The sequence below is a fragment of the Crocodylus porosus genome, unplaced genomic scaffold (genome assembly GCF_001723895.1).
Source record: "Crocodylus porosus isolate Cpor-Errol unplaced genomic scaffold, CroPor_comp1, whole genome shotgun sequence".
Taxonomy (NCBI): domain Eukaryota; kingdom Metazoa; phylum Chordata; order Crocodylia; family Crocodylidae; genus Crocodylus; species Crocodylus porosus.
Window position 1 is genome coordinate 108993820 of NW_017728886.1, and position 13406 is coordinate 109007225.

The 13406-nt window shown below is 44.7% G+C and overlaps 1 protein-coding gene across 8 annotated transcripts in view; it reads right to left on the reverse strand.

Moving 5' to 3' along the window:
* The window catches only part of LOC109313731 (poly(rC)-binding protein 3-like), an 894664-nt gene that overhangs the window by 311042 nt on the left and 570216 nt on the right, over nucleotides 1-13406 (reverse strand). For all 8 annotated transcript variants that reach the window (XM_019540495.1, XM_019540503.1, XM_019540512.1 and 5 more), the window contains exon 4: nucleotides 6816-6904. The gene's annotated coding sequence lies outside the window, so the exon portion shown is untranslated. The remainder of the gene's footprint in view (nucleotides 1-6815; nucleotides 6905-13406) is intronic.

Consider the following 13406-nt stretch of genomic DNA (forward strand, 5'->3'; position numbering starts at 1 on the left):
CATCTTAGTGTCATCAGCAAATTTGAACAGGGTGCTTTTTACCCCCTTGTCCAAGTCACTGATGAAGATGTTGAACAGTGCAGGCCCGAGGACCGAGCCCTGCGGAACCCCACTGCCCACGTCCCTCCAGGTCAAAAATTACCCATCTACTACCACTCTCTGGGTAGTTGGCGACCTATTTGACTGTAGGTGTCAACACCACAGTCCCTCAGTTTTTTAATGAGAACAGGGTGAGAGACAGTATTGAAAGCCTTCAGAAAGTCTAGAAAGACTATGTCCACTGCTACCCCTGCATCTAAGGATTTGGTGACCTGGTCGTAGAAGGCCACCAGGTTGGTCTGACAGGACCTGCCTCTAATGAACTTGCCTCTAATGAACAGTTGGACTGGATGATCCTTGAGGTCAGTCCTATGATTGTCTGAGTCTTGTTAGTATGAGAGAGACAGAGAAGGGGTCTGCTGTGGTTGTCTACAGACCCACAATAAATGTTGTTGTTTTAATTCTTCTCATTCACATATACATCTGTTTACTGAACCTGGTGATCACTACATGGTTTCAAGAGTGGCGAATGAGAAAGAGCTTGAAAGCACTTGAGTTTCAAACTGAAAACACAGGTGGAAACTGAGAGCAAGTGAAGAAACAGAGCCACATGGACAGACAAGGGCTTCTAGAAAGGAAGTGATCTTCCTTCACAGGTAGAGTACCTCCAGGTGAGCACACATGTGCACTTTGTGGTGCCTTAGATGTTTTTGTGGCACCAAAAAACACACTCTGCACACATGATTTGGTTCCCTGTGCTGCATAATTGCAGTGTGGAGCCAATTTTAGATATTGAGAAATCCCGGTATCAATAAAAAAGCACGCCAAAAAAAAGTGCAGTGGTGCACATGGTGGCAGCGTGCACCACCCGAAACTGGAGCCTGGCCAGCCAGAGCCATGTGCCAGCTTCCAGCCAGGCTCTGTGCACCTGGATTGCCAGAGCTGCAGCCCCAGGAGGCTTCCAGGACCCTAGGTAAGACTGCTGGGGCCAGCCCAGGTGCTGGCCCCAGGCTCCCCTACCCCACTCAGGGAAATGTGCCCCACACCAGAGTGCGCATGTGGGAGTGTTCCCCAGGGACAACTAGCAGTGGCCCAAACATGTGTCACTGCTAGTTGTTCCTGGGGAAATACACATGTGTGTTCATCTGGATGTACCTGTAGTCTTACAAGAAAGGTTATTGCATGAGGGAGACTGGTTCCTAGAAAAGACTATCCACATGTCCAGGGCAGCAGAAACTGTGATGGCCCAAGCTGCTGAGCTGAATATACCAAAAGGGGTTGACAGCAGAGTAGGCATCAAAGCATGTGGCCAGAAAAAGCCACCTGACAGGGTGGAATTTTCCACTGTCAAGGAGAATGCTAAGGGAGAAAGAGCAAAAGAGTCAGCATGCAGCCACTGTGGAAGACAACATGGCCCCAAACATTGTGTTGCATTTGAAAATCTCTGTCTAATTCAGGCATGGCTGGTGAACTCAGACTGGTAGGGCAGGTGGAGTGGCACATGGGAGCAGGGAGCAATTTGCAGCCAACTGGGTGTGGGGGTAGTTTGCAGCTGGCTGGAAGCAGAGGGGGGGGCTGGAGTACCCTGCCGGCTGCAACCCCCCCACCCTCCTGCTCCCAGCTGACTGCAAAACCCACCCTGCTCCCTGCTGGCTACAAACCCCACCCCGCTCCTGACCGGCTGCAAAATCCAGACCCCGGCTCCCGTGTGATGCTCCACCTGCCCCACCAGTTTGAGTTCACCAGCCTCACCTGTTTTAACTTTAACAAGAGGAACCATTTTGCCAGGTGCTGCAGATCCCAAACACAGAAACCTCAAGTACACACAGTTGAGCATACACTGGAAGAGAAGTTGTTTATATATATAGTAGAATCAAACAGTTTCATTAGACACTGGAGCTCAGGTAAATATTTTACCAGAGTATGAATACAGAAAATTAAAATGGAGACCAAAAGTGAATCCAACAAACATCAAAATAATTGGTTCATCAGGAACAAATGTACAAGTGCCAGGGTGATACATTGCTAGCATACGATATTAAAATAAAGTATACAAACTCCAGTTCACTATGGTACCTAGAGTGGTGACACCAAGTTGGGTGTGGCAGCTTGTGAGAAACTGAACCAGGTCAAGTGTGTGCTTGCAGCACAACAAGAAACAAGATTCATGCCTCCTGATGATTCTCTTGGCTTTCTTTACAGCACCAAAATGTGCAGTTTTCTTAGGAAGAAACTAATTGCTCTTGAACACAAGAAACAGCCATGTCCTTAAAAGAAATGTACCTATGGACACAAATGCAAATAACATCAAGCCGAAGCAGGAAATCAGCTTCAACAGTCTATAGCTAATGAACTTTGTGCTATACAGAGAAAGCACAGCTGTCAAAAGTGCAAGTCAGTTGGCTCCCAATAAAAGGACTCAAGTCTATTGAGACTTGGAGGAAAAGCTTCCCACCCAAAACATCAGAAGCTGGATTTGATACCTCCTTGGTCTGAAAAGAAAGTAAAACTTCCTGAAAGACTCACAGAGACTTGCTGAAAGAGCTGCAGAAAAGGGGGAAGAGGGAAATGAGGGGTGAAGACTCCAGAGTGAAGCGTTAGTAACCTCTCCTCTGTAGATGAGTGTTAATCAATGTTTGTGTTGGTTTTTGTACTTATTGTTAAGAGGGAAGATGTAGTGATAGAAGTTGTAATTTAAAGATGCTGTCTAAGAAAACCCCAGAGACTGGGAATTGGGAAATGGCTCCTAAGTCTGGTTGGTTAGTTAGAGAGAGAGAGAGAGAGAGAGAGAGAGAGAGAGAGAGGTGGGAGGCTCTGCAGAAGTTGCTTACAGTTCCACGATAAAACTTGTTTAGTTCTTCTCATTCATGATACCTACAACAATTAAATATGCTGGAAATTTTGTTTTAAAAAAGTTGATTTTTTTGTGGAAATATAGGAAGAAAACCAAACAAATGTTCCACAATTCCATTTGTTTGTCTGTAAATATGAGGTCAGATTTTCTAATATATAGCCTGCAATAAAATTAAACTGAGTTTCAGAATGTAAATGCAGTGGGTTATTTTTTCCCTTGTGTATTAAATGGTTTACATAGGTAAGAAGCATAATGTGGTTTATCCAAACAGTTATAAAAATATTAAGCGTTATATTGTTCTTTATATCAATTTTTTTATTATCTCACTACATATGAAAGATTATGAGCAGCAGACTGCGCAGTACTGTGCAGTCATTTAGTACTTGCATAACCAAGTACTAAATGACTGTGCAGTAATTAGTGTTACTGTACAGTAGCAACAAGCTACTGCACAGTAGTATCTCATGTAGATGCACCCAATATTGTTACCTATCAGCTTCATGTTCTTGGGGAACCCTGACATAGGACGCAGACTGTCTGACTCACAAAGAATCCCCCCTCCCCTCCTCTACCTAAACAAAACTGATTAAGATGCAGTGGGAGACACACCTAAAACCCTCCAGATAAGGGTGACAAGAGTGAAACAGCTGCCCTAGGTCTCATTTGCATCCAAGATGGAACCAGATGACCATTCATTTACATGAGAAATGGAGAACAGAAAGCCCGAAGCAGAGACTGCAGTGAATTCTGGGATCAGAGAACCAGGGGAGCACTGCATGATGGGGAATCTGTGCTCCAAATGCTAATCAACCCACACACCCAGCTCAGCATTTATCAGACCAGTTTTAATCTGGATTTACAAAGGACTCTCCCCTCTCCCCCGCCACCTCTAAGCAGAAGTAAATTTTTGTAGGCATCTTAGGCTGTACATTCCCCAGTCCCACTATGGGAGGCCTATTTAAACTTAATTGGCTAAAACTTGGTTGCCGGGTTAGGGAATGCCGAGGCAAGAGACCAAGTCAGAGGGGGTATGGGCAACATTTGAAGAATGGTAAAGGGTTCATCACAGCATCCAGCCCATTGGAGCCCTGACCACAAGTGTTGTCATACTTTTCCCGGGACAACTGGTGGAAGTCCTCCCCCCACAAAGGTTATGAACACTCCAATAATTTCCTTAAGTCTGTTAAACGACAATAGTAAGATCTGGAAAAATCTTGCTAACCTGAGGCTTGTTCACAGCAAGTAAAAATCCAGAACCCTGAAGCTTCAAGCTATCTATTGTTTCTGAAGAAACCATGAGATATCCCATCAGTATATTTGCTATCCATAGGAATTTCAAGCTCGCTCTCAAGTGTCTGGTTACTCCCTAATCTTATGTGTTTCCTGATTATCAATCAGTTTCCTGAGATGTTCCAAACCAGATAACCCCTTGTCAATAGAAAAGACAATTATTTACACTATTAAGAATGCTTGAAAGAAGCTGAACTGAGGGTATAAATATCTGTAAAAGAAGCAGCAGTGTGTGTGCTGACACCATCCGCTGTTCTTCTCAAGGGGCTGAAGGAGGCAGATCGTCTCCCTTCAAGGATCGTGCTGAGAACTTTAACCTGTCAGCTTTGCAACCCATGTCTTGGACTGGTGAGATCCTAGCTCTCTCTCTTTTGTTTTTTCTCGCTAGGCATAAAATTCTGAACCTGAACTATTTTAGTTAAGCTTGAGCTAAGTTTCCCCAAATGCTTAGTGAAACCAGGGAATACTGTGATTGTTTGTGTTTGTTTTTCCTTTGCATGTCTATTACTACTAGTGCCATTATATATTTCATATACTTAGCAATAAATAACTTTTATAGTCAAACTGGTGGTAACTGGGTATATTTTTCCTTTTCTACTTCTCCTTCCCCACTTGCTCTGCAGCAACGCTTCTTTTACCTAAGCTAAAGATCCCTGTGAAGCCCCAAAATACTGTGGGGTCTGCTCATCAAGAAGCTAAAGATTGGGACGTGCCAAGTTTGAAACACGTAAGGGGATCAGCTTGTACAGACTGATTGACCCAGTTTGGCTCAGACGTGCCCTAATGAACTGAATGCTGGCCCATAAGGGTGTCATCTGGACACCCAGCTGGATTCAGAGGTATGCTGTTTACCTGTGTGCTTGTGTCTGACTGCAATTTATAGTCGCTCTGATGAACTGATTCTTGGCATATGAGGGTGTCAGCCTGTCCAGGCTGATCAACCTGGCCGGGTCAGGCATGCCACGTTAATGTGTGTGTGTATGGCTGATTTGGTGTCTGGAGGAACCCAGCCCCATTGAAACTGAGTCCTGCAAGATAGCTCTATTGAGGGTGAGGACTTGCAGGAGGGAGATATACAGCTCCATATAGAAACACAAGTAACACAAGCAGCACATTGATAGAATTGCCAAGACCCTAGAAATATATCCCTAATAAATGAGCACACCCCAAAGTGATGGGCAAACCTGGTAACAATATGTACAAAATAGTACATTTGAACTGTGCCAAAGTTTTGCATTTATAGACTACAAGTATCTAAGCTTGATTAATTAGCACAGGTGAAAAAAAACAAATGCTGCCTTATAGTCTATGTATTTCATACTTTCCTATCCCAGAAATACGCAGTGGAAAAAAGTGATAATGTCCTATTTTGCTACCTATCAGCAGAGTCTGATCAAGTATGATCAACAAAGCTGAACAAACCTTTAACCAGGTATTGAATTTCATAAACACCCACTGGATGATCTGAAGAGGAATATATTTCAAGAACAAGCAAATTACATCCAGTAGTTTTATAAACGCATGCAGAGAGATATACTGTAGCTTAAGCTGCACAGTAGTGATATGAGGATCTTCGTTGCTATATTTGTGGAACAGACTCTCAGATGGATTTTTAAAACATGTTTTCCTTGAGTTGGGAAGCTAGGGTGAGTAGTTTGTATTGTTTATGGATGATTTTTTATAGGACTTTCACATAAACCTAGTTCTTTAGCAATGGGGGAAAACTGAAAGAAGTTCTGAAGACGATTTCAGTTTCGATAATTCCTGAAAAGACAATTTATCTCGCAACTGTTTTGCTAAACATTCTGAGGACTCCCTTTCCTTCTTTGCAGTTTAACCAGAGTCTTCTTCTCTTTTCCTTTCTCTGATCCTATCCATTCCCTTCAATACTTTGATCGCTTTATCTGACACCTCCACCCCATCTCTCATACTCTTACTGTTGACAAATTCCAAAATTCTTCCAGCTTGGAGAGACACCATCACTGGATTTGTCAACGGGTTCCACATTGGAACCAAAAGAGCAATCCTCTCTTCCTTAAACTTTATGTTCTGTTAAAAAATTGATGCCAAAGAGTGTTTGTTGTTCCAGGAAGATGAGAGACAAGGAGCAAATAAATCTTCCTTCCCTGTTGACACGGGCAGAACAGTTCAGGAAGAGGTGGTGGAGTCCCAGGGCCTTTTGAATGTTCATCTACACAGACTTTGCAACCTTCTGGGCTGTCTGATGGGGTGGTCTAGCTCCCCACAAGCTTGGGAAGGGTTGAAGAGATTCTGAGAACTATATTAAAGCTCAGCTGGAACACCTGGGGAGGGCATGTGGGCAAGATGAGGGAGAAACTCAAAAGAGCAAATGCAGGGCAATCAGGAGAAGGGAACCAAAAGGCAAGGGAGGATAGGAGCCTTCCCTTATGTGAAAGGTCTAAGCAAGGAGAGGAGGATGATGTGGCACCTCAAATCCACAGTCCACTTGGAGGCACAGGATTAAGCATGCTTCTTCACTATTCAATTTGCCAGTCAGTCTAATGGTATCTTTGGCAGCTGGGTGTCATTATCACGGTCAGTATCACAGAGACAAAAACTGAGAAAGAGATGGCAAGATTTAAAAAAAAAACTCAGCAAAAAAAGAACTTACTTGTGAGAAGACCAATATGACCAGTTCTTTTTTGATGCAATAATCTGTGATCTCCCTTAAGGCATAAATCTTCTAATGTTGACTATATTCTGAAAAAAGAGAATTAAAGAATCAGGAATTACTTAATCCATTAAGTACTGGAGTTAATCAAACCAGACTAAGATGATTTGTTATCTGAAATTAAATGAAGACCCAAGAGAACTGTTCTTTACATTGCTGAATGCGTATCAGATTTTCAGCCTTCATTTAGTTGTGAGGACAAGGTGCTTGTCTGTGCCCCACTCAATATCACCCTCAAAAATATACAACAGTAGCTGAGGGTGGAGGTAGTTAGCACTCCGGTGTAACATGGTGAATGAATGCATCCTCCTGGACAGCCTACACAAGCGGGGCTAATATTGTATCTCACCTTGCTTTCTCCACCAGTCAAAGCTGGTGCTGCACCAAATAAAAACATTTCCCATTGATTTCACTGGGTATGTTATTGAGACATTGGAGTCTCAACCACAAAACCATAAATTCAAGGAACATTTCAGAAGCTTCCTAAACAGGTTGACTTGTTCAAAGAGTTTAACATGTACTTAGCTCTGCTGCCAATTGCATGTTTCAATTTTAGAGTTTAGTTATGGACAGTTGATGCTACTCTCTGGGAGTTTCTATGTAAGAGAACTCTTGTGATTGGTTTAAATTTAAATATAAACATTTATTTTAGGAGGAACCATGGCAAACTAGTAGTGAGACTTTGCAAACTCAGCCATGTCAAATAAATTAGGTAAAGGACATGGTCCACATCATGATTTAACTTAATTATAGCATCTTAGCACAGTAGGTTGTCATCTTTCAGTTACAAAAATACAATGGTTAGCAGATATAGAAGAACTGAGTAATGTTCAGTTTTCCAGTCCTGTGGCTTATGTTGATCATTTCAGTCTTCATGAAGCCATGGCTGTGCCTTGTCTCTAGTTGTCCTGTATTGCTTTATGGTGTGCCTCCCTTGTGGGGCCCTGCATTACTCTATTTACTCCCCTATATATCTATATACACCTATGTGACATACTGCATCCAACACAAACTTCTCCCCTGATCCAATCAGGACTGTTTGGATTATCTAATCCTTTTCCATCTATATTTATTTCATTCCAAATTCCAAAGAATCAGTTCGACAGTTCCACATCCCAGGACCTATCCAGTGCTATACAGTTTGAGTAATATTCTCATACTCATCTCCTCACAAAAGCAGTTGGCATTTCATTCAGACTTAAAATCTAGAAAAAACTGCAGCCAGTTCTGTTTAGTATACCTACCTTTTAAATCAACCATCACACTTACATGTTGTCTACACATTTTTTGTGTAGGCATGGATAACCTATACATTTTAGACACAATTTTGTTTACATGATTAAGGGCATGGACGCACACAACTATTACTGAAGACTGTTTTCATTTTGTTAAGGAAGTTGAAAGTAAATTCACTCCAGAGATGGTTACTCTGGTGTATATGTTGTGTATCAACTACCACTGTCACTTTCACTTCAGGCCTGCCATTTACTTATTGCAAATCAGCTCAGATTGCCCCCTGGTGGCCAATTAGGGCCCTGCAAAGCTTTGGTTGCTGATTCAATTTGGAGGAGATTTGGCCAGATTTGGCAGCCAAATCTCCGAATCCAAATTGAATCGGGAGACCAATAAAAAGGTCTGAACTGATTTGAAGCCTCCAAATTGATTTGGAAAAGCTTAGGAGGTGATTCAGACAATCCCCAGTTGCCACTACAGGGAGCTGGACCCGGACTCTGTGCCAGTAAGTAGTGGGTGGAGGGGCTGGAGGAGGGGGAGGGGACCATGGGAGGACCCCTACCAGGCCCCATCCCCTGCCAACTCCTCCAGCCCTCCTGAGCACCCCTTGACCTGCTGCCTGCTCTGCCAGCCCCGTCAATGGCTGCCCCTCCTGGCCCCAGCATCCTGGTGCTTAAAAAAAAAAAAGCCTTGCACTCACTGGATGCTGCAGCAGCCATTGGGGCTGCTGAGGGCTCATGGCGGAGCCCCACCATCCAGTGCGGGCCAGTGGGGGGGCAGCGGGGACTGCCCCCCTCCCTGGCAGGAGCTGATGAATATGGGGCTTTTTTTTTTTAAAGTGCTGGACAGGACTGGGAGAGTGGGCGTGGGATGAGGCCTGTTCAATTAGGAGAGTCGGCTGATTTGGTGGCGGCCGAATGTCTGAATCAGATTTGGTGATTCAGCCAAATTGATTTGGGACAGTGATTTGAATCACTGAATCAAATCACTGCCCCCAAATTGGCTGAATCCAAATCCAAAGCGAATACTAGCCACTTTGCACAGGCCTATGGACAAAACTATAACAGTGCCTATTTCAGGCAGCCAGCTAGGGAAAAGCTAGTCTCATGGGCCATTTATGGAAGTGCTTACTGTTTTCTAAAGTGCTCACTGATTCACATCACCCAGTTCAAATCAAATTTCAATTCAAATTAAGGGTTAATAGATGATCATTGTCCATCAGGGAGGTTTTCATGCATTTCTGCACTTTTGCAGTAGAGAAGGCAGGGGGCACTGGGACACTGCCCACCACTCACAATCAGAGGCACAAAAATGAGTTCACTTGCTACAGTGGGCATGAGCAACAGCAAGCTCTAGATACCTGCTGTAAATACATGTTAATTAATACAGTTTAAATTGCCTAGTTCAGACTGCTGTAGTCTATATTAACTTTAATTCTCATTCAGTGAGGATTAGTTCATTCAGACTGGAGCCAATTTTAATTTGGACTACAGATGTCCACGGGTATATTATGATGGCAGTAGTCTGGATTAAACCTAGAAAAATGTAAAGTCTAAATTTACTGTAGAGTAAAATCCAGGGTAAACTTTTCCACAGTAAATGTGTCATGTGCCGTGCCCTTAGTCATATTTATCTAATAGTAATAGCAAACAAATTAATACAATTAAAAAATGTAGTGGGGCCAGATTCTCAACAGCAACAAATCTATGTAGCTCACCAATGCCAGTGGAGGAAAGATTCATCACAGGCCATAAAGTAAACTAAAAGATCCATAATGTTTCTGGTAAAAATTAATAGCTCTTATATACTTTAATAGTGGCCAATGTGAGGTTTCTGTTCAAGCTGTTAAAAGAAAATCTGGAGTGAAATAATTTGCTTTTAAGCTAAAATCTTTTATGCCAAAATGGTGAAGATCATTAAAACCTAGTTATGATGCAAGTACTTAAAATAGGCGTCTCTAAAGGAAGCACTGACAGAATAACTATTATACTACAGGTGAACCATTCTAATGTCTGACCTTTAAACATTGTCTTCTCTGCTACTTAAATATATTACTGTGGAAAAATCCTTTGTGGGCAAAATATAAAATTGTACCACAACCAAGACATGCTAATGAAGCCTTCTGAGTTTCTCTTTAATGGGGGTGTTCAATTAAGTTCATCGTAACTCTTTCCTAGTTAACACAATGTGTTTATAGCCTTTGTTCAAACCTAAGGCTATAATACTTGAAACTTGGTTTTCTTGAAGCTAAAGTAACTCTTAGCACAGATTATAACCTGTAGTATTCTGCCAGCTTCCCCAGTAAAATATATGGTTTCCTCACTAATTGCTCTAGTTTATTCCCAGCTCTTCTGGGCACATACTTGTATTTCATTATATCATTGTCTCTGTCCAACTGATGAGTAAAAAAAAAATGAGACAGAAATGTCATTTCATGGGGAATAAAAAGGCAATCCATTGAGTGCGGGTGAAAATACTGGATATTTTTGCCAAATTTCACTAAAACTGATTTTTTTTCCCCTTCCTGAGACTTTATGCATTACCAGGGCACCCTCCATAAAATTGATTCCTGGTGGACCCCAACTGTGTGTTTTACCTGCCATAGGATGCATCTACATGTTGCCTTATGGTGATGTAGTGATGCAGTACATCACTACATGGTTCGCTATGGCAATGTAGTGCTCATGCAGGTCTACACATGATCACCAGCTATGTCACCGTAATGATGTGCTCTCTGGTTTTGGCATGGAACTATGGTGAGGTAGCAGCAAAATCTCCCTGTGTGCTGTGTGCATGGCGCAGTAACCATCCATATTATGCTGTGCTTCAGCACTTCCTTCTGGAAGCACAGTGCCATAGCAACATCACCCATAGTCTCAATATGAAGCAGTCTTTATGGACTATGTACTCAGCATGGATTTGTAGTTGACACAGTTACACAAAAGGCAAATGCAATTTTGGGCTGTATCAATAGAAGCATTAACTGCAAGACATAGAAAGAGATGGTGCTACTTTACTCAGAACTGGTTACGCCTTCTCTGGGGTATTGTGTGCAAGTTTGAGCTCCAGATTTTTAAAGGGTCATGAAGAAGTTAAGAGAGGGTCCAGAGGTTAGGGCTGTGCAGAGCAGGTAATATTCGATTCAACAGCCATGTTGAATATTAAACTGGGTCCTGCTTTGATTTGCTGTCCGCTTCGACTCAAGGTCAAAGCTCAGTCAAATATTTGAGCTGCTTCGACTTCCCCATAGGCTATAAGGGACGAAGCAGGCTATAACTTTGCCATTTCTTGTCTGATCTTGATGAAACTTGCAGGAATAGTAGCTCCCGAGGAGCCCACAAAGCATGACATGGTTCAACAAGATAAGTTCAGGGGGTGCAGAGAAACTGCACCCCAAATTCTTGAGAGCAAACTGCCTGTAACTTCCATGTGCAAAGCCACAGGGAGCTCAAAACTGCAGGCTTGCTAGCCCCTGAGGAGCCCACAAATCTTGCCAACTTTCACAGTGATAGGTGCTGGGGTTTGGGGGAAACTGCACCTTAGGCTGCTGACAGACAAAACTTGAGATCCAGATGGAGCAAGGAGGGCAGCATTCGCTCTGTCTGCACCTGGAGCTTGGGGACGCCCAGCAGCGGGAGGTTCACCTTGAGGAACACCAGCTGCTGCACCAAAGCAGGATCCAAGCAGGTATGGTGAGGTGTCACAACATCTGCAGCTATGCTAAACACCCTGGCACACTGGTCAGTGGACAGGACAGGTAATCCCGGGCAACTGTGGCCAGATCCAGCCACATTGGGCTGCGGGTTGCCCAGTAGGCTAAGGTTTCACAGTCCAGGGGCTCCACAGGCTCCGCAAGATAGGCAGACACCACGGTGTGAGGGCTGTCTGCCTGATCCTGGGGTCTGGTGGGTCTGGACCCCCTAATGTTTGCCATGGCCTTAGCCCATATTGGCAGCGCCTGTGGTGGAGGGGAAGACTGGCTTGTGGATGGCAGGCTGGGTTCAGGCAGTGGATCCCCCTGTTCCACTTCCCTCTGCCTCCGCTTCTCCGCCTCCGTCACTTTCTTAATAAGTACCTTCCTGCAGTGACTCAGTGTCTCACTGCCACATATGGTTCCCTTCGCCCTTGGGTCACAGATGGTGGCCAGCATATGCATTGTGTTGGACCCCAAGGGTTCAAGCCTCTTCTTAAGGCCCTCCTTCAGCCGCCTCACCAGTGCCTGCACATCTGGTGAAAGCGGCCTGCCCTAGCCAGGAACATTGGCCCCCAGAAAGCTCTCCGTTTGGCTGCGGAGCTCCTTCACTATGGGGACCACCTGGCTGAGGAAGGCATCAGCGGCATGGAGGGTCTCGGTGGCCTCAAGGAAGGGCTTGAGGACCAGCAAGATCTGGGAGATGGGCATCCCACTCAGCTTTGGTCAGGGGGCCGCTGGTCCCAATCTCCCCAAGCAAGGCGAGCTCATGGATAGCCTTCTGTTGCTCCACTGGCCTCTCAAGCATCAGGTATGTGGAGCTCCACTGAGTCTCCACATCCTGCATTATTCTGTGTTGTGGGACATTTAGCTCTGTTTGTTTGTCCTGCAGCATCTTGCCCCCCTTGATGTTCCGGAGAAGTAGGCTGCCACCTTCCTGCATCTGGAAACGAGCCTGCTGGTGTTGCTGGCACCATCACCGGCAGCACTGTCCCCCTCCAAAGCATCCCTCATAATCAGATATAAATTGTGTGCCACACAGCGAATACCAGCAAAGCTGGCTTCATGGACCGCCTTGACCACATTGGTCCGATTGTCGGTGACCATGAAGCCGCGGGTGAGCTCAGCCTGCCCAGTGCCCAGCCACCCCTGCACCATGTGATTCATGGCCCCCCTTATCTCTGCTGCTGTGTGGGACTCATCCATCACCTTGGCATGAAGGAGAGCCCACTGATGGCCTGACTGTGAGGGAGAGGTACGCATGATCTCCACCCCGGCTGCTCCAGATGTCCAAGGTGAAGTGTACGGTCACCTGTGGACCTGCCTTGTGCATATCCTCCCTCAAGTGCTCCCTGCATGCTTTGTATAGGGAGGGCACCAACATCCTGCTGAAGGTGGTGCATGCAGGCACCTGGTAGGATGGAGCCAGCAGTACCAGGAGCTGCCTGAATCCTGGCCGCTCAACAAAGGTGAAGGGCTGGCCATCCAGAGCAAGCATCTCCCCAATGGTCTGGGTGACCTTGCTCCCATTTGCAACTGGTCCCTTTGCCCCCCATGTTCCAGGGTGCTCTGCCTCTGCTGTGGAGGGATGGGGGCTGTGGAGTGAG